Source organism: Podarcis cretensis (assembly GCF_951804945.1).
Source record: "Podarcis cretensis genome assembly, chromosome: 13".
In the NCBI taxonomy this organism is placed as follows: domain Eukaryota; kingdom Metazoa; phylum Chordata; class Lepidosauria; order Squamata; family Lacertidae; genus Podarcis; species Podarcis cretensis.
Genome location: NC_137182.1, coordinates 1,979,411 through 1,998,377, shown reverse-complemented (window position 1 = coordinate 1,998,377; position 18,967 = coordinate 1,979,411). Strand labels below are relative to the sequence as shown.

At 46.7% G+C, this 18,967-nt stretch overlaps 1 protein-coding gene across 2 annotated transcripts in view; it reads right to left on the bottom strand.

Moving 5' to 3' along the window:
* Positions 1-18,682, bottom strand: part of CORO1C (coronin 1C) — a 73,846-nt gene extending 55,164 nt beyond the window's left edge. The window contains exon 1 of one of the 2 annotated variants that reach the window (XM_079949778.1): positions 18,659-18,682. The gene's annotated coding sequence lies outside the window, so the exon portion shown is untranslated. Of the gene's footprint in view, positions 1-13,584; positions 13,674-18,658 lie in introns of those variants that run through there. The other variant, XM_079949777.1, reaches the window with a different exon arrangement.
* Positions 18,683-18,967: the final 285 nt, after the last annotated feature.

Genomic DNA, 18,967 nt, shown 5'->3' with positions numbered 1-18,967 from the left:
CAAAGATTATACTTCATGATCCTTTACACTACTTTTCTTTTTCTGTTGCGTGTCTTTAGATGTGGGTGGGTTAAGCTAGTCATTTCCAAGCTGCATTCCAGGGAACCCTGGGTGCCTCACAGATTAAGATTAAGATCAGCAGCGCTCAATAAATTTTCCTGAAGGACCCTTTGCCTGCAACTACCAATCTTACCATGCTGCAAACAATCATATCTCAATACAAGCAGAAGAGCGGCAAGGCGTAAGAGACCTGAAACAAGCCACTCCGGAACTGAGTTGTGTGCCACAGAACTGTCTGCAATGTGCAAGGGTTCCTGAGTGAACAAGTTTATGTGGAAAGGGCTCTCTTAGGGGCTTGGAAGTATCAAAATCACTGGGGCTAAAGCCATGCTCCAACTCCCCAGCACTTATTGACTGGGGGGCTGCCCAGCTTAAGACAGGCACAGCTGACCCATGAGAAACAATGATCTCTCCCACCAATGGAGGCAACCTGTAGTACTTGTCACTTACGCCAATCAGGCGGAGCAGCTGATCCCTCGCAGCTGCTGCTGCTGCTGCTGCCTCCTGTGTTGTTTTTGCTGTGTTAGCAGCACCAAACTGACTTCCCCAGGATGCAAGCCTGGGCAGCGGTCTGGAGGGTCTGGGCTGCCCTGAGATTCAGAAGCAGAGATTGCTTAAGAAAAAAGAAAGGGCTACTTAAAGCCCAAAGGACACAATGACTTGTTATTTTTTTAAAACAGCAGCTGGCAGTGCAGGAAGCAGGAAGCTTCAGGATTAGAATTCTGATCCCATTTTCTGCAGCAGGAACTCAACAGAAGAATCAGGTCAGAACCCAGCCCAAACATGACCCAATCACAACCCTGCCAGGGGGGGCGGAAATATTCCCATAATTCAAGGCAGGAGATAGGTATGCAAATGATAAGACTTTTCTGCATGTTTTCCTTTTGAGATAACCTAATTTTCTTTACCAGTGCAACAAGATTAATAAGGCAGAAACATCCATTTCAGTTTCTCACTGACTTTTCTTAGCTATTTCAATGCCATTTCACAAGCCACTTTATTATTATTATTATTATTATTATTATTATTATTATTATTATTCGCAAGCCAAATTTATTTTTAAACCACCACAACATAGTATTTTATTGCTTCCCAGCCTTCCACAACCTTATGCCCTCCAGATGTTCTGGAATACAATTGCCACCAGTCCCAGCTGGAGTCCAAACATCTGGAAGGCACCAGGTTGGGGAAGGATTGACTACCCTATTTGTTCATGAGATTCATTAGAAACATTTCAGAAGACAGCAGGTATGGAAGACTATTTTCTGCCCTTGCAAATCCAGTCTGTTAAGGCAAAGTGTTAACATTTCATCATTTCCACATTAGTCATTAGCAGATGTAAGTTGGTAAATAGCCTTTCTTCAAAAGCAACACATATTGCCCCACCCCCATATATGGATACCAAAACTTAATCAACATCAGTTCCCACTGCTACTGAATGAGAACAAGTCCCCAAGGAGAGGGGAGCAGCTAGCTGCGTTTTCTGATGCCAGAGTTGAACATGGAAAGAGAAGCACACTCTGGATACAAACAAGCATTTCTAAGTGTGAGGGAGTCTTTCCTTAAGTGCCTGAATTTTTCCAGGCCTTGTAAAGTGAGGTTTACTAAGAGCAAAGTGATAACAGAGCAACTGGAGGCCACCTTAAAGCAGCGCAGCAGTTCTTAACTGCTAAACATGGCTCAGAGAAAATTCCGCTCCATAAACTCTCACCCAGTCCACTGAAGACTCGGCTCAAAAGAAGGATGTGCCTTAAAATTCAGAGACTATGAAATGCAAAGGGCAGAGAAAGCCCACCCTGCTCTGGGCAGGCTGGAGAGAGGAGGGTCTGCTGCCAGAGGGCCCCAATGCACTCGCCAATTGCACAAGCGATTGACAGGCAGCTGCTGGCAGTGTTTCTCCCAAGAGTAGACGGTGTAAGGCTCAGAAATGGGGCAGAAGCAGAGAGCAAGCCTAAGCCAATTCAGGTGTCTCTGCTGAACTAGCCTGAAGCTGGCTCACCAATTTTTTTAAAAAAATACCCCCCTACACACATTTTTTATCCTGGTCAACCATTGGGGTTTGGGGTACAGTGGTAGCTGTGTGCTCTGTTCAGCCCCACTGCTCTCCAGCAAGGAATCTGGAATGATCCCTTACTGAGCAGTTGCAATGGGAGTAAGGCACCTTTGGCCATTAAGATGTTGCTCGACTACGTCTTCCATCATCCCTGCTCATGCTGGATGGGGCTGGTGGGAGTTGGACTCCAATATCTGGATTACCGCAGCTTCTACACCCTGATGTCAGACATTAGGAACATGGGAACCTTCCTTATTCCAGATCAGACTATTGGTCCATCGATCCCAGTAGCTCAGCTGATTACTGAATTTCTGGAAGGTCGACATCTCCTGCCTTAAGGGAGGATCCAAGGGACAGAAGCTGGGGCATTTGCACCCAAAGCACATGCTCTATGATAGTTATCCCCCACCCCTGTGGCAGCAATTCAATGAAAAGAGAAATTATTGAATTGTTGCACAAAGTCAGTAAATCCCTTCAAATTGTTAACTGTGCAAACCCCCACAATATTAACTTCACCAATATTGCCACTGCAAACTGGAACACAATTTCTAACAGGAGCATCACTCTTCTGCCCTACAGTGCAACCTGTAGTGGGGAACCAAGAACTGACTTCTAGATATTTCAATCTTATAATTTTACTTCAAATCCCTCACTTGTGGTACCAATTATTGCCTCTCTAACATCTGTTTTAACAAATGCTTTCAAGATCAACACTTCCTCTCTCTTGTACAGATGTTCTTTATCTTCAAGCTTAATCCCTTTTCATCCCAGAGGCACTGTTTTGAGCTACTGAAGAGCACTATCTTAATCTAGAAGTATCTGTTGTCCACACATGTCAACATTAGTGTAAGAATAAGCCCATTTACAAGATGCAAAGTCTTTTTTTTTATTTAAATATTTATTAAAAGTTTTTAAATACAAATGCAAATGTAATCAACAATATAAATATCATGACAAATTTTCAAAACCTCTTTGGACTCCCTCACATCTCCCGCTCCCATTTACATCTTCTTAAATTTTAACCAGCAAATTATCATCTTATTTATATTCCTGGGTCCCATTCTTTTAAACCTGGTCTACTCATTCTCCAAATGATTTATATTTCCCTCAATCTACTTGTCGTCCTAATTCCATCTAATTTAATGGTGGTCAATTATTTATGATCTAGCATCCTTCTTAACATTCAACCAAATTACAATGCTTTTTTAAAATAAATCTTAAATTTCTTCCAGTCTTCTTCAACCTTCTCTTCTCCCAGGTCTCGGATTCTGCCAGTCATCTCGGCTAGTTCCATATAGTCGATCAGCTGCATCTGCCATTCTTCCAGTGTGGGTAGATCTTGGGTTTTCCAGTGCTTAGCAATAAGTATCCTTGCTGCTGTTGTTGCATACATAAAAAATGTTTGGTCCTTCCTTAACACCTTCTGGCCGACAATACCCAAAAGGAAGGCCTCTGGTTTCTTAGTGAAGGTATACTTAAATACCTTTTTCAGCTCATTATATATCATTTCCCAGAAAGCCTTCACTCTAGGGCAAGTCCACCAGAGGTGAAAGAATGTTCCTTCACTTTCTTTACATTTCCAGCATTTATTATCAGACAAATGGTATATTTTGGCAAGTTTAACTGGGGTCATGTACCATCTATATATCATTTTCATTACATTTTCCTTCAAAGCGTTACATGCAGTGAAGTTCAACCCAATGGTCCACAACCTTTCCCAGTCCTCAAACATAATATTATGCCCAATGTCCTGTGCCCATTTTATCATAACCGATTTAACCATTTCGTCTTGTGTATTCCATTTTAACAGCAAGTTATACATTCTTGAGAGTGTCTTAGTCTTAGGTTCTAGCAGTTCTGTTTCCAATTTCGATTTCTCCACCTGGAACCCTAACTTTCTATCATTTTTAAAAACTTCGTTAATCTGAGCGTAATGTAACCAGTCTCGCACTTTATCTTTAATTTTCTCCAAACTCTGCAATTTCCAATTGTCTCCATCTTTTTCTAATATTTCCCAATATTTTGGCCATTTGGCCTCCATATTGGGTCTTTTTCGGGCCTTAGCTTCCAGCGGTGAAAGCCACCTTGGAGTTTTATTTTCCAATAAGTCTTTGTATTTTGTCCAGACATTAAACACTGCTTTTCTGACAATATGGTTCTTAAAGGCCTTATTGATCTTAACCTTGTCATACCATAGATATGCATGCCAACCAAAAGCATTGTTAAAACCTTCCAAATCCAGAACGTCAGTGTCCTCGAGAAGTAGCCAGTCTTTTAGCCAGCAGAAAGCTGCGGCCTCATAGTACAACTTTAGGTCTGGCAGGGCAAAGCCCCCTCTTTCTTTCGCGTCAGTTAGTATCTTAAACTTAATTCTGGGCTTTTTGCCCTGCCAGACAAACTTAGAGATGTCTCTCTGCCACTTCCGGAAGCACTCCGTCTTGTCCACAATCTGTAATGTTTGAAACAAAAACAACATTTTTGGCAATACATTCATCTTGATAGCGGCAATTCGGCCTAAACAAGATGCAAGGTCAGAGGGGGGAACATGACTCAAAGGTCATTTGCTGTAATTACGGATGTTCAGCAACGTGTTATTTCAAGACAGTAGTTGAGGTGCTTCTGCACATAAGAAAAAGATTCCCAATATAAGATGACAACTTGTCACGTGACTTTTTAATGCAGGGAACCGCTTTCTATCAGGATCATTGAGCACAGTCATACCTCGGGTTACAGCCGCTTCAGGCTGCATTTTTTCGGGTTGCAGACCTCCAAAACCCAGAAGTACCGGAATGGGTTACTTCCGGGTTTCAGCGGTCGCGCATGCGCAGAAGCGCCAAATCGCAATCCGCGTCTGTGCAGACGCGGGTTGCGAACACTGCGGGTTGCAAACGTGCATCCCGCATGGATCACGTTCGCAACCTGAGCATCCACTGTACACTGTGTTGTTCTATACAAACTGAGGGCAAAGCTACCTCACATACTCCTGCAATGAAGCTGGAATCATCTGGAGGAATTTAGGACTCAATTCTTGCATCAGTTAATGATGATGGATTTGTCAAGAACCAAGATTCATGTTTCAATAAGCAAAATGTGACATTCCCAGCCAGGTAAAAAAATCCCAACATGCACAGATAACATAAAAATATTATAGTACTGAATATTCAGAAAGTTTCTCAACCAGGCTTCAAAGAAATCAACCCCCGTTTCTTGCTGAAACCCCCACAAAGTGAGGGAATTGTCTGAGAGACTGAAGTCAGAACACTTGCAACATCCTACACCTTTCAAAGGCCAATTTCAAAGGACAAGTCTGCACAATTTTACAATTGCTCATCTAGATTGTGTTCCAAAGTCTATGAAGTGATACATCTTTAAATGGAACTGAAAACCAAAGAATGAAGCCACTAGTAATACGTCTGAGGGAAGGGATTTCCATTAAATGGGTTCCACTGGGCAAAAAGGAGGGCCTCCCCTGCAAATCTCAGTGAACACTCTTGGGACAGAGGGCTCTCTGTGCTGTGAACCACTTATCTCTGGATAATTTCCAGCTTTAATTGCATCTACTATACATGTGCAACTGATCAATGTTAGAGACATGTACATGATTCATGTTCAGTTTTTTGCAAGTTCAGGACATTACCTGCCAATTAATGGTGCTGGTACATGAATGGTGGGCTTAGGAGATTTGCAGGGGTGGGAGTCATCTCATGCTCATTACAGCCTTTTATTTTAAAAAATCGTATCAGACTGGTTGCTATAACTCTGGATCAATAATAGATAGAAGAACCTGTTTGTTTCCTCCAAAATATTAGTCCTGGTGTTCACAAGTGCTGTCTGCATGGCATGATGTTTTTTGGAAGAGAATTTCCATGCAACTTAACTTTTCTCAAATGCCAGAAGATTCCATCCAAGGGCTCATAATCCCTCCTTTAGACACCTGATTATACTCCATTTTAATCGGTTTAGGGTTTGTGCTGGCATTATTTTAATTTCATTGCTCCTGCTTTTTAAATGGAATTATTGCAGGGGAGGAAGGTTTGCATCAGTGAAGAAAGGGAAAACTAATTACATTAGTAGAGATTAAGCTCACTGTCAAATCAAATACCCATGGCTCCTTAATCAAAGGACACCAAGGGCCAGCTGGAAGGTGCTCTTGCCACACTCTGACCAGATGCATTCTCTGCCCCCACCAGAATGAAGGTTTCCTAAAAATTCACTGCAACAACTCCCTGCAAATACAGTGCACACTCTCAGTGTATGTTATCACATATATGAGACACGCAGGCTTTGTAGTTCGTTAAACATAGGTAGGAAGCTGCAAATATCAGAACGCCGTTGCAAGTCTTAATGCCAACAAATTTTCCATCCTCCGTAAGATTTACTACTTTTAAAATCTGTTGCAATGCAAAGAATAATGAAGATCTTCTTAGTCCTCTTTTGCAGCCCTTCATCCTGACAAAAATATTGATCTCATAGAGCTCAAGCTTAGCACTTTTTGAAGCAGTCCTCAAGTACAGGAGTATTCTTCCCACCTAACAATCCCACAATGTTGTTTATACAGCACACAAAGAACTGCATTTCCCTCCTCACACTTCTACATTTTCTCTGTATGCTACCTTGCTTTCACTCTGAATCAGACATACCTTGTTACGCAGGATTTTTACCTTGACTCAATAATGGCTTCTTCTGAAAGCCACAGGTAAAAGAGAAGTGTACTGAACAAGAGATCTCACACTAAACTCAGATACTTGTTGCAGGACAACCCCACCACTCAAAACCATTGTTACACTATGCAGGTAAGCATATCACAAACGCAAACTACTGAATTGTCATGGTTCTCAAAGAACCACAAGAACTGCAGTTCTGCAAAGGAGCCTAGTCAAAAAATTATCCCACCTTCTTGACAACTATAGCTCCCAGCCCAGGATTATCTGCTGGTACACATTTCTGTTGTGCACTAAGGCAGCACTCTAGAATGGTGCTTGGAATGCTGGGTAAGACCTCCCTAGATGGCAGCATCTGCAACATGGCAACCCAGCCTTTGCCCATGAGTGTTCTCCAGATGCCTCAGACTACAATTCCCATCACCCCCAGCTGGTGCGGGATTGGGACTGATGGGAGCTGTAGTCCAAAATGTCTGGACACTATGTTGGCAAAAGCTGCAGCAATGCAATGCAGCTTCTGTTAGAATAAGTGCACAGCTCAGTTTTCAAAGCAAATCAAAAGTTAAACTGGTCTTTTTTTAAGTCAATAGAAGTGTAAGATAATTTTAAAAATGTGTTTTAAAACAAAGCTCCAGGCACTTTTAGTGAGCCAAATTGTCGCGTAATGCTCAAATGATTCCTTCAATTATGTGATTATTAAAAATGTCCAATTTTAACATGCATGCAATAAATATGCAGTTATTAAGCACCATTAGTTTCTCCCTCGCTTCTAGCCTATATCACTATGATGCAATATTAATTTCCCTGGCCTTACATTTAATTGCAGCTACTCCCTGCCTCATGCTTGGATGCAGCCCAACTGTGACAGATGCAATAAGCATGAAGATTTAACTCGAAAAATCCAATGATGTTTGAAAAGGCAGTTCATCAGAAGACAGAGCAATCCCAACACAGTATGTATGGGGAAGCAGCAATGTGGATTGCAGTTCTCCCACTCAAAGTCTACAGCCATCCATTAAAAATTTACGATTATGTAGCAAGACACAAAAACACATGCAGTCAGGTGTGTATTTGGGGATTTTTGCACTTTGATCTTTTACCTCTGCAAACACAGCCTTTGAAAAACATGAAGTAACAAAATAACATCAGCAAGTTATATTTAGCAACCTTTTTTACATAAAAAGATAAGCTATATTGCCCCAATTTGTTTTGTTCCCCGCCTCCAGCATACCTAGACCACCACCCTACTTTCCTCCATGGGTCTATCCTCAGTCAATTTATCATTACAGTTCCCTTAAGCCAGAGACTCAGGTGTCCCATGTGCCACACTCAATCTCACCTCAGCTTTTTATCACCTTTGCACTCTGCTTACAAGTTCTTTCTCAACCAATTTATTGTATACCCAGAGGGAGCAGACTGTTCATGAATTTGCATCCAACCCAAGTGGACACAGCAGCCCAGGAGAAATGGGAGGGGGCGGCATTGCATGGGTATTACCACATCCCAAAGTGAGCCTGCAATACCCCCCCCACACACACACCTCCTCTTTGGAGTTCTAGGACTTGCACTTTAATGAACTCACTGAGCGTTGTAAAATGTAAAATGTTTTTAGCCTATGTTTTTAAGCTGTGGTTTTATAAACGTTTCAGTTGCTTTAGGTTTTAATATATTTTAGATCCTGATTGTACATTACCTTGTTTTATACACAAAAAGAAATGTTTTCAAAAAAGGGAGTAAGCAAAGCATGAAAGTCTGGCATCTACCACATGGATGGAGAGGGAAACATACAAGGGTTGTGCGAAGGGATCATGGGGGTCACAGATGAAGAGCACCCTCCGCGTGGGAAGGCCCTTGCAAGCAGATGAGTATATGGTTACCATACCATCTCTGAACCAATCAGAGAAAAAATAGGCACACAGAGCAAACATGCTCTATTGTACATGCAGAGCAGCTCAACTTTATGATGACCTACTAGGCTAGTCAGTTTTATTTCTATGTCTAGTCAGCTTGCAGCTGATTTCTTCATCATTTTCTTATACATTAGTACAACGATGCATATGCTTGAGAAAGGTAATTAGTTTACATTTTGTGAGTTAGAAAATCCATATAGCATTTCACAAATGGTAAGAAAAGCTTCTAAGAATTAAGAATTACTCCATTACTTTCAATGAAAGTCGCATCTTACAGAGGCCCATTTTCCATGCCAAGGCAAACCATAGTTAACGGCTTACTGTGTTATGCACAGACCTGACCACTTTGTTTCGCCCACTTCCCGCACAGAAGAAACAAGCTAGGATCCCAGCTGTAGTGTTACACCTGACTCAGAGTGGTATATAGTGATCAGGAGTGTTGTATTAGGGTCAGATAAAAAAAGGAGGGAGAGAACCGTGTATGCAAGCCACCCCCTTTGAGGACAATTCAGAAATTACAGCTGGTACAAACCTCGGTGGACAGATTGCTGACCAGTACAAGATGGTCTGAGCATATAAAACCAATTCTGGCACGACCGCAATGGCTACCAATTTGCTTCAGGGGTCAATTTAAAGTGCTAGTTCTGACCTCTAAAGCCTTATGCAGTTTAGGACAGCAATAACTCGAGGGCCACCTCTCCCTGCACTCACCATCTGAGGTCTTTTTCTGTGCGCCCTCTCAGAGGGAGGTGCAGATGGTGGCAACATGAGAATGGGCCTTTTCAGTGGTGGCTCCCCACTTTTGGAATGCTCTCCCCAGGGAGGCTTGCCTGGTGCCATCATTGGCTACGTTTAGGTGCCAGGCAAAAATGATTCTTTTTAAATGGACTTTTGACCTTTAGATCAGGAGAGTTTTAGATATTGTGGCCTCCTTTAGTGGGTGGGATGTATTTGACTGTTATATATATCTATATATGTATAAGTTTTTGTTTTTATTTGGTATTAATTTTTGTATTACATTGTAAGTCGTTCTGAGCTTATTTCTCATTAAAAGTATGACTTACAATTGCAATAAATAAGTATAAATAAAAAATGTAATAAAAAATAGCAATCAGTAAGCAATGAACAAACCTTAGCTACAGATTGAGATTTCATTGGAGCAAAACAATCCACAATCCCTGCTTCAGATATAACTCTGAGGTAGAAACTGACTCTCCTGTATGCCAGGAAGGAAAAGTAAAGAAGCTGAAGTTGTCCTTCATAGTAGGCCATAATCTATGGCTTACCATTAACATGTGAATAAGGTAAGAACAACATAAAATCAGGTCCCTACCCTGAGGATCCTACAAATGACATTTTGACAGAAGGAAACAGGGCATGGAGAGAAAGGCAGAACCAAAATATGCAAATAATTAAGAGTTATGTAAATTTACAATACAATCCCATGATTACTTTGTGTGAAGACAAAGAAATGCTTATGTGTGACAGAGGCAGAACTGCTCAACACCTGCTTTACCTCTGTCTTCACCCAAAAGGAGAGTAATGCCCAACCTGGTGATAGCATGATAAAGAAGGGAAGGAGAGAGCTGCATTTCAATAGGGACAACTGTAAGGTTCTACACTTAAGCAGGAAGAACCTGCTGCACACATATAAAATGGGGAACATCTGGCTTACTAGCAGTACATGTGAAAAAGATCTAGGGGTCTTAGCAGACCACAAGTTGAACATGAGTCAACGGCGTTATGCGGCAGCAAAAAAAGCTAATGCTATTCTAGGCTACATCAACAGAATGTTCCCATCAAGGGAAATCATAGTACCATTCTATGGTTAGACCACACCCAGAATATTGTGCCCCGTTCTGGGTGCCACAATTTAAGAAGGATATTGACAAGCTGAAACTTGTGCAGAGGAGGGTGACCAAGATGATCAAGTGTCTGGAAGCCAAGCCTTAGGAACGGCTGAGGGAGTTGGGAATGTTTAGCCTGAAGAAGAAGAGACTCAGAACAGATATGATAGGTAAAGGTAAAGGTACCCCTGCCCGTACGGGCCAGTCTTGACAGACTCTGGGGTTGTGCGCCCATCTCACTTAAGAGGCCAGGGGCCAGCGCTGTCCGGAGACACTTCCGGGTCACGTGGCCAGCGTGACATCGCTGCTCTGGCGAGCCAGAGCCGCACACGGAAACGCCGTTTACCTTCCCGCTGGTAAGCGGTCCCTATTTATCTACTTGCACCCGGAGGTGCTTTCGAACTGCTAGGTTGGCAGGCGCTGGGACCGAGCAGCGGGAGCGCACCCCGCCGCAGGGATTCGAACCGCCGACCTTTCGATCGGCAAGCCCTAGGCGCTGAGGCTTTAACCCACAGCGCCACCTGCGTCCCCAACAGATATGATAGACATCTTCAAATATTGAAAGAGCTGGCACATGGAGCAAGCTTGTTTTCTCCTGCTCCAGAGGGTAGGACCCAAACCAATTGATTCAAGTTACATGAAAGGCTATTTTGACTAAACATCAGGAAGAACTTTAGGACAGTAAGAGCTGTTCAGTAGTGGACAAGACTCCCATGAGAGGTGGTGGACTTTCCTTCCTTGGAGGTTTACAAGCAGAGGTAGATGGCCACCTGTCATGTATGATCTAGTTGAGGTTCCTTGGTGTCCCTTCCAATTCTGCAATTCTCTGATTCTATGAATTATGACCTGCTGAACTCCACTGGACTTACAGCCTAGCATGCATGGAAGGCACAGTCATCTACCCTTCCCCCTTCTTCTTAGACATCATGTTCCACTGCATGCCACACACATTGTATGCAACTGACTAATATTTTCCCCTCCTCAAAAATAGTCAACAATCTAAAGAACAAAAGAACTGTATTCCATCCCACACAGAAGTGCTCACATTATTCTTAGTCATAAAATGTGCAATACTGAGGAAGAATTACAGTTTGCACCTCAACAGGCTTCTTCTCCACAAAAGATGCCCATTCTTTGAGCAGCAGACTCAGCTGCCTAGTCCAGCCCTGCAACAGAGGTATCCCATGCCAACTGAAGGCATTTATTGCTATCTTCTAAAAACACTTCCCCCATATACAGAATATACTGCTGTATTCTTCTGTGAGGTATTTGAAGGAGACTTTTATCCAACTGCAAGCCTCTCTCCAGGGTTGCCGAGCAGTATGTGACAGCTTCCTCCTTTAGAAGGAACCCTATCTACAGAAGACAGCCATTATGAAACCCTCTTCAGAGTTCCTAAAAATTATCTTTACACTTTCTTTAACCCATGATTTCCCGGTATTCAGCTGTAAAAATTGCACACGCACAATTTCCCCAAACAGAAAAGCAGATTTCCTTGAGAATTCCCTTTTAACCACTGCTGCTGTGCTGCTCTCCCTCAACCATCACAGGGAGACATAAAGGTAAAAGGTAAAGGTACCCCTGCCCGTAGGGGCCAGTCTTGACAGACTCTGGGGTTGTGCGCCCATCTCACTTAAGAGACCAGGGGCCAGCGCTGTCCGGAGACACTTCCGGGTCACGTGGCCAGCGTGACATCGCTGCTCTGGCCAGAGCCAGAGCCGCACACGGAAACGCCGTTTACCTTCCCGCTGGTAAGCGGTCCCTATTTATCTACTTGCACCCGGAGGTGCTTTCGAACTGCTAGGTTGGCAGGCGCTGGGACCGAGCAGCGGGAGTGCACCCCGCCGCAGGGATTCGAACCGCCGACCTTTCGATCGGCAAGCCCTAGGCGCTGAGGCTTTAACCCACAGTGCCACCTGCGTCCCTCACAGGGAGACATACCCCACCCCAAACACCTGCAGCCCCCCATAAATGGACATCCTTCTTGTTCCCCTGACCTCTCCACAATTTGCAACAGAGCACCAAACACCTGCCTGCAGCTTGGGGAGCAGCCTGCCCTAACCAGCAACTGGCTCTCCCCATGACATAACCCTCCCCTCCCTCCTCAATTAACCGCTGCCATAAAGCAACACACCCAAGTCCCTCCTCCGTCACCAGCACCCAAGTCTCAAATACACCCTGATGACAACCCACCCCCACCCCACAAAACACAGAGACATTATCGCCTGCACCTGCAGGATACACCTCCCTCCCCAAACTGGAAAGCTTCCCACCACCGTTTCTCAGCTTCCTGGGCTACCTGGACTTAGCGCCTTGAGTTGTCTCTCACATGAACAAACCTTTATGTTCCCCTCAGTTCCTCCCCCCTCACCCCACATGCCTTCCCTTCTTGCCCATCCAGGGTCTCACCATGACGGCTCACACCCCCCCCCCGGCCTCTCATCCTAACCCCACATCTGCAGCCCCCACATCCCACTAAACCCGACACCCTCAGACATCTCTGTTTCCAAAGAAGCCCAGGCTCTTTTAAATGGCATCTCCCTGCGGCTTACATAAGCTGCTTCAAGAGCCCTTTTGAGTCAAAAGATGGACATTATTTGAACATGACCTCTCGGACCACCTGACAATTACAAACCTCCACTTCCCTTCTCCAATTTCAAACCTGGCATGCTCTCACCTGCAGTTACAGATTTATAAATGTACATTTTGTGTATCAGACATGCAGCATTTTTTTTAATAAGGAAGATGCAAATGTCTTTTTTTTTAAGCCTCCCCCCGCATATTCCATATACCAATAATCTGTTGTTGTTCTTTAAGTGCAAACCAAAATGCCTTGTTTTGTTGAATCCCTGTGGGCACTTGATTTTGCAGGACGCTTCCTTGGGAGGCAGGAGGGAGGGAAAGGGCCAGCCCCCCCGCCGCTTCCCCGGGGGACCTGGATTCCCCCCGGACCTCTCGGAAGGGGCGCCAAGAAGCGAGGACCCCCCCCCCGCCCCACCCCAGAGGGACACGCGAGCGCGCATGCACATGGACACGCGTCCGCCTCCCCTTACCTCGCCCGCCGCCGCCGCCGCCCGCGCGCCTCCTTCCTCCTCGCCCGACTCCGACTGACTGACGGACACGCGCCAAGACCGGCCGCCAGGGGGCGGGACGCCCCACGCACGCCCCGCCCCGACCACGCCCTGCACCGCCCCGCCCTCTCGCGTCGCCTCGGCCAACCTCATGTCCCGCCCTCGCGGAGGGGAGAGGCGGGGCAGCCAATCGCCGCCCAGCGCGGGACGGAAGGCGTCCAACCAGCGTCTCTCGCTGGAAAGGGGAAGGGCGGGGCTGGCGCGGCGCGAGAGGAAGCGAGGAGGGGCGCGGCGGGGGGAGGGGGGGAGCGCGCGCCGGGCGCGGGCACGCGCCTCCCTTGTCCGCGGCCCCGCCTCCCCGCGCGCTCCCGCGCGCTCGCCCACGCAACTCCTCATTCTCACGTGTCCGAGTCAGGCCTCGTGTGTGTTCCAGGGCCGTGGCCTCTATCTCGCTCTTCCCTGAGACCTTCGAGCGAAGAAGGGCTGGGCTAGGAATATGGCTCATAAAGGAAGATTTCTACGCCTTAGATATCTACGGATTAATCTATTTCCAGGATTGTGGGGTTGCGTTTTTGGTAAAGACCTTTCGGGCTCTGCACAGTCTGTGTAGTTAATTCAGCAGAGAGCAGCGCTTTTGGAAAGATGGGTTGGCGTGAAAGAAAAGAGTGGTGAAATTAAAACAGACTCTGAGATTATTATTTCTTAAAAAACATTTGGTAAAGGGGAATGGCCTCGTTCCCGAATCCCCGAAGTCTTCCGAAGCTGCCTTTGGCCCGAGAGAGAGCTGCTCCGTCCCTGGGCTTGCCCTGTCTGCAGCCGGGCCCCAGGGCTTGCCTTGGCCTTCCTCGCTTCTAAGCCGCCAGAGGAGGGGGGCCACATTCAGGGCGTTCAAGAAGATCAGCAGTTCGTAGGCACCCTGTGTACCGCAGCTGAGCTGATTGCAAAGCAAAATTAACGTAGATTTAAAATAAGCAAAATGCCCCCCCCCCAATTGGCTTATATTTGCTGGAGCCGTTGTCTGTTTCAGGTGGACACTGACTGGCCTTCAGTACCTTCCTCTCCTATGTCTAGGGAGATTGGGTTAGGGAAATCGATAGCAAGAATCCTATTTACAGTAGTGTGACTTGCTGTTGCATTCAGCTTTTGACCAGGAAGGGGAGCTATAGAACTGGAGTACTACCAGGGCTGAGATCTAGCATTTAAAAAGAGGTGGTGGTGTAGGAAAATCACATGTGATGCATGAATATTAGTCATTTATGTACCAATGAAATGCCTATCATTGCAAGAGGGCAGCAACAGGATTACAAAGGATGAAAGAGGATTTCTCAGGGATGCAACATCCATTGACTCTGCCCCCTCCCAGGCACCCCAGCTCACCCCACCACCAACACGGAGGAGAGCCAGCAGCCAACTCAATGGCTACAGCCCAACTGAGGTTCTCCTCCCCCCAACAAAAGGCCTGTCCCCACTAACAAAAAATCCTGGCTACACCCAGGGAAAGACTCCTGTCTCAAACTGCAGAGGAGCTGCTGGTCCATGTAGACAGGGGCTGTGGGTCATTAGACCCTAAGAAGAGCCCTAGAATTTCCAGCTCCCGTCTTCCCCAGCCAGTGTGGCCAGTGGGCAGGCCTGATAGAGCTGTAGTCCACAGCCTCTAGAGGGCACAAAATTGGGAAAGGCTGATTTAAGGTGTGGGCACAGGACATTGGTTATCAGCAATTACACTGGTGCAGGCACATCCTGACACTGGGAGAAAGTTTGCTTAAGGCCATTCCTCTGACCTGAGCCCTGCAGGGTCAGACCAGTTTCTCCTGGCAGCAGGGGCATACCTAGGGGGTTGGCTATGTTGCCCCCTGCCAGGAGGGCACAAAAACCGTGCATCCCTCTCTAGTTTGGAGTGCCTAGGGCCTGCCCACCCACCTGCACACTCCCTGGGGGGCTGCCCTGCTGCTCTGGGTGCCTCAGCAGAGAGGGAGGGGCTCTGAGACAGCTTCTTTCCAGGGGCACAAGGGAGCCTAGGTATGTCTCTGTGCGACAGCAAATTCCTTTGCTGGTTTTGCCCAAGACCACTATGTGCTGTCTTCTCTCATCACCAAGGCAACTGAAAGGGGGGGGCACCCAGTTCTGCATATGAGAATGCTATACCATTTTTGGAATAAGGCGGCATCTTTTCCAACCAAAGAATAAGCCAAGTATCAAATGCTCAGAATAATAGAACATCTGTAGCATCCCAGCTACAAACTGTGTGATGCTAAATAAATACCACATTGGGGAAAATTCTAGTTTAAAGCAGACAGTCCATCACTTCACAGGGGCTTAGTATTGCAAAGAGGCTGTCAGCAATGGATTTTTTAACAGATTTTCTGTGGAAAGGGTAAATGCAGAAGGCAGGGACATGGGCTGGCATTTTATAGAAATACAGAAAGCTGCCTTCTGCTGAGTCCGGCCACTGGTCCCCTGAGCTCAGAACTGTCTGCGCTGACTGGCAGGGGCTCTTGAGGAACAGGGATCTCTCCCACCCTCCCTGGAGATGACCTTGGGGGGGGGGAGCCAGGGACCTTCTGCAGGAAAGCAGATGCTCTGCCACTGAGCTAAATTACATGGATGCTGCAAAAATGTGCTGGCCTGAGGAGGAGCGTCCATCCCATAACAGGCTTATGTGGAAACTGCACTCAGAGTCACGCCATGGGACTAAAAGGACGGAATGCAGCTTTGCTACTCAGCTGAAACAAATAAAAATGCCTCATTTGCTGAGTCCACCAGACATAGCAGAAAAGTGGGCCAGATGTTTTGTCCGCCTGCAGGGTGGGTGTCATCAGGCCAGAGTTTTAGGACTAAAGTCTTAGGTTCAGTTCAGTAGAGTGAGCAAGAATCCCTCCCCCTTTGCAGTTAGCCAAGAAATACATACACCGATCTAATATGGGGGAGGGCAAAAGGCCATCAAGTCCAGGTGCTAAAATTTCACAGCCCTGTGAAATTCCCAGTCCTTTGCAGGTTTAAGCAGTACTATGGTATTGCTGGTTTATTTGATTTATTTTCTCCCTTGATATTTAACTCACATCAGTGATCCCAGCTTTCTTTCCTGGTCAACTTCACAGGCAAAGCACACAAACAATCTCTCTCTCTCCCGACCCAACACACTAATTTATTCCTTCCTGCTGCTGGACATCCATTCTGAAGCAGAACTCTGTGCCACTTCAGCAATTTTTGAACACCTGCCGATCTGAATACAAGATGCTCTCTTACCTGTTCCGTGTTCTTGTGCTCTGAGACCAAGATGGCGGTCAAGAGTTTTTTAAAATGCTCCTCCTTAGCCACTGCAAAGATAGGCAATCCTGCCCCAGTCACAGTACCCCTGTCTCACCTTTCCGAGCAGGTGGGGCAGCCTTCTCCCCTGCCGGCTTCCGCTTCTCAAATGTCTTCTTCATGTCTGCCACTCTGAGGGCTTTTTCATCCTCTTGTTTAGTTTTCCTTTGTTCCTGCAGCCGACAACATCCCCCATTTTCTGGGGGCTTTCCTCCAGTGGTTTTGCTTCTGCCACTTTCGCTGGTCCTGTGAGAGGGGTTTTGCAGGGTCACCACCATGACTGCCGTGGCTGCCGTGGGCTTGAGATTCTCTGCTGCTTCTGCCCCTTCCCCAGGGCTTGGCAAGCCACCTGCTTGGCTGTTTGACTCAAAGCCCAGTTCACTGCAGGCCCCAAGGTCTTCCCCACTCTTGCGGGGTTGGCTTCTCTCCCTGGGATGTCTTTCAGCCTCCCCCCAAACCAAAGCAAGGTTTGAAGCTGCCAGCAACTTTATCTGAAGGCCCTTGGCTCCCTTATCGCTCCCACAAACCTCCCTTGCCGCCTCTTCTACACCAGTCAGGGTAACATGACTGCAGCCGATTGCTGCTCTCTCAGGCCAAGCGGCACAGCTCGCCATCTGCATGTGGTCTCCACTTTGCTCATTGGGAAGAGCAATCAGTGGGCCTCCGGTTTCCCCATGGTTTCGTAGCGGAGGGCCTTCCACCTCTCCATTTCTTGGCTCCTCTGGAGAATCCAGGGAACTCAGGAAGCCAGCCTTGGTTTCCTCGCCAGGGGAGTTCAGCATCAGCTTATTCACTTGCCTGTTCTCAGCGCTGCTCTCTGAATCTGAGCGTGTTAACTGCCTCCTCAATACCCCCTGGAAAGTGCTAGTCATATCTGCCCTCACAGCCTCCCTTCCTAAACTTTCTTGACTGCCAAAGTTATTTATTTGAACCAGTGGCCAACTGCACGCTGTCATTTCCCTTTTCCTTTCAGATTCTGGAAAGTCAAATGGGTGGGTTTCGCCCTCTTGGGTCATGATGCTGTGCTTGCTTTCCTCTAGCCTATACCAGAGAGCCGTGGTCTTCCTGCCTTCTGCGTCTTCTGAGCGCTGCCTTTGGAGCACCTGCATAGAGGCTGGACTTTCCAGGCCCTTCCCATGCGCCTGCATGGCCACGTGTGGCGCAGAGAGGAGGGGCTCCCCTGCCAGCTGCCCCGTGGAAGCTGCCTCACCTGTGGCTCTCTTCATCTGCAGGTGTCTTGTGGAGACATGAACTCCACAGACTCCATCCCTGGGCCTGGGCCCCTCACACACCATTTGCTCATCTGTTGCCAAAACAAAGCCATCACATTTCACCTTTGACGTTTTCCTGGTGCGGGGAGCCTCTTTCCTTTTTGTGATGCTCTTGCTGTCGAGTGAATACCCCGAGTGCTGCCACGCAGGGGCTTCCATGGCAAGCAGCACACCACCTGGATTGCCTGGGGCAATGCCTGTGCAGTCAAGACCCCAACAAAATTGGTTCCCCAAATGTCATTCAGTTCAGAATCCTCCACATCAGCTTCCCTTGTATTTTTGGTGGGGGGAGGGGGACAGACGATGCACCCACGAGCCCACCAGTAGCTTGGAAACCTCTCTCTGTGGTTCATCAGAAGCTCAATTAACAACATTAACAACATGCAGGGTGGGTCACCCCTTGGAGAGTCACAGCATGCGTTTCTCTACCAGTACAGGACACACAAATATACTAAAAGAAAATGGATTTTTCCCCCCACCTGAGCAAAAGACACATCCAAAAGTCCAGTGGATTCCAAGCTGCAAACTTCTTTGTCGCAAGGGTGCATTACATTCTAGCAAATGCCTTTCTCCTTCCCAAGAGCAGGTTGCAAGAAGCTTCTCCAGCAATTCCCAGTGATTTGTCTTTTGGGACCAACCTCACGATGACGATTCACAGCCCTCCCTTTGCAGTCATTTATGGTCAAGATGGTTAGATCTCTACACATCTGAAACTGGCCCTCTGCCCATGGCTTGTTGGAAAGACTGAAAAGCAGAGGAGCCCACACATGGGTGCCCTTCTGGCTAGG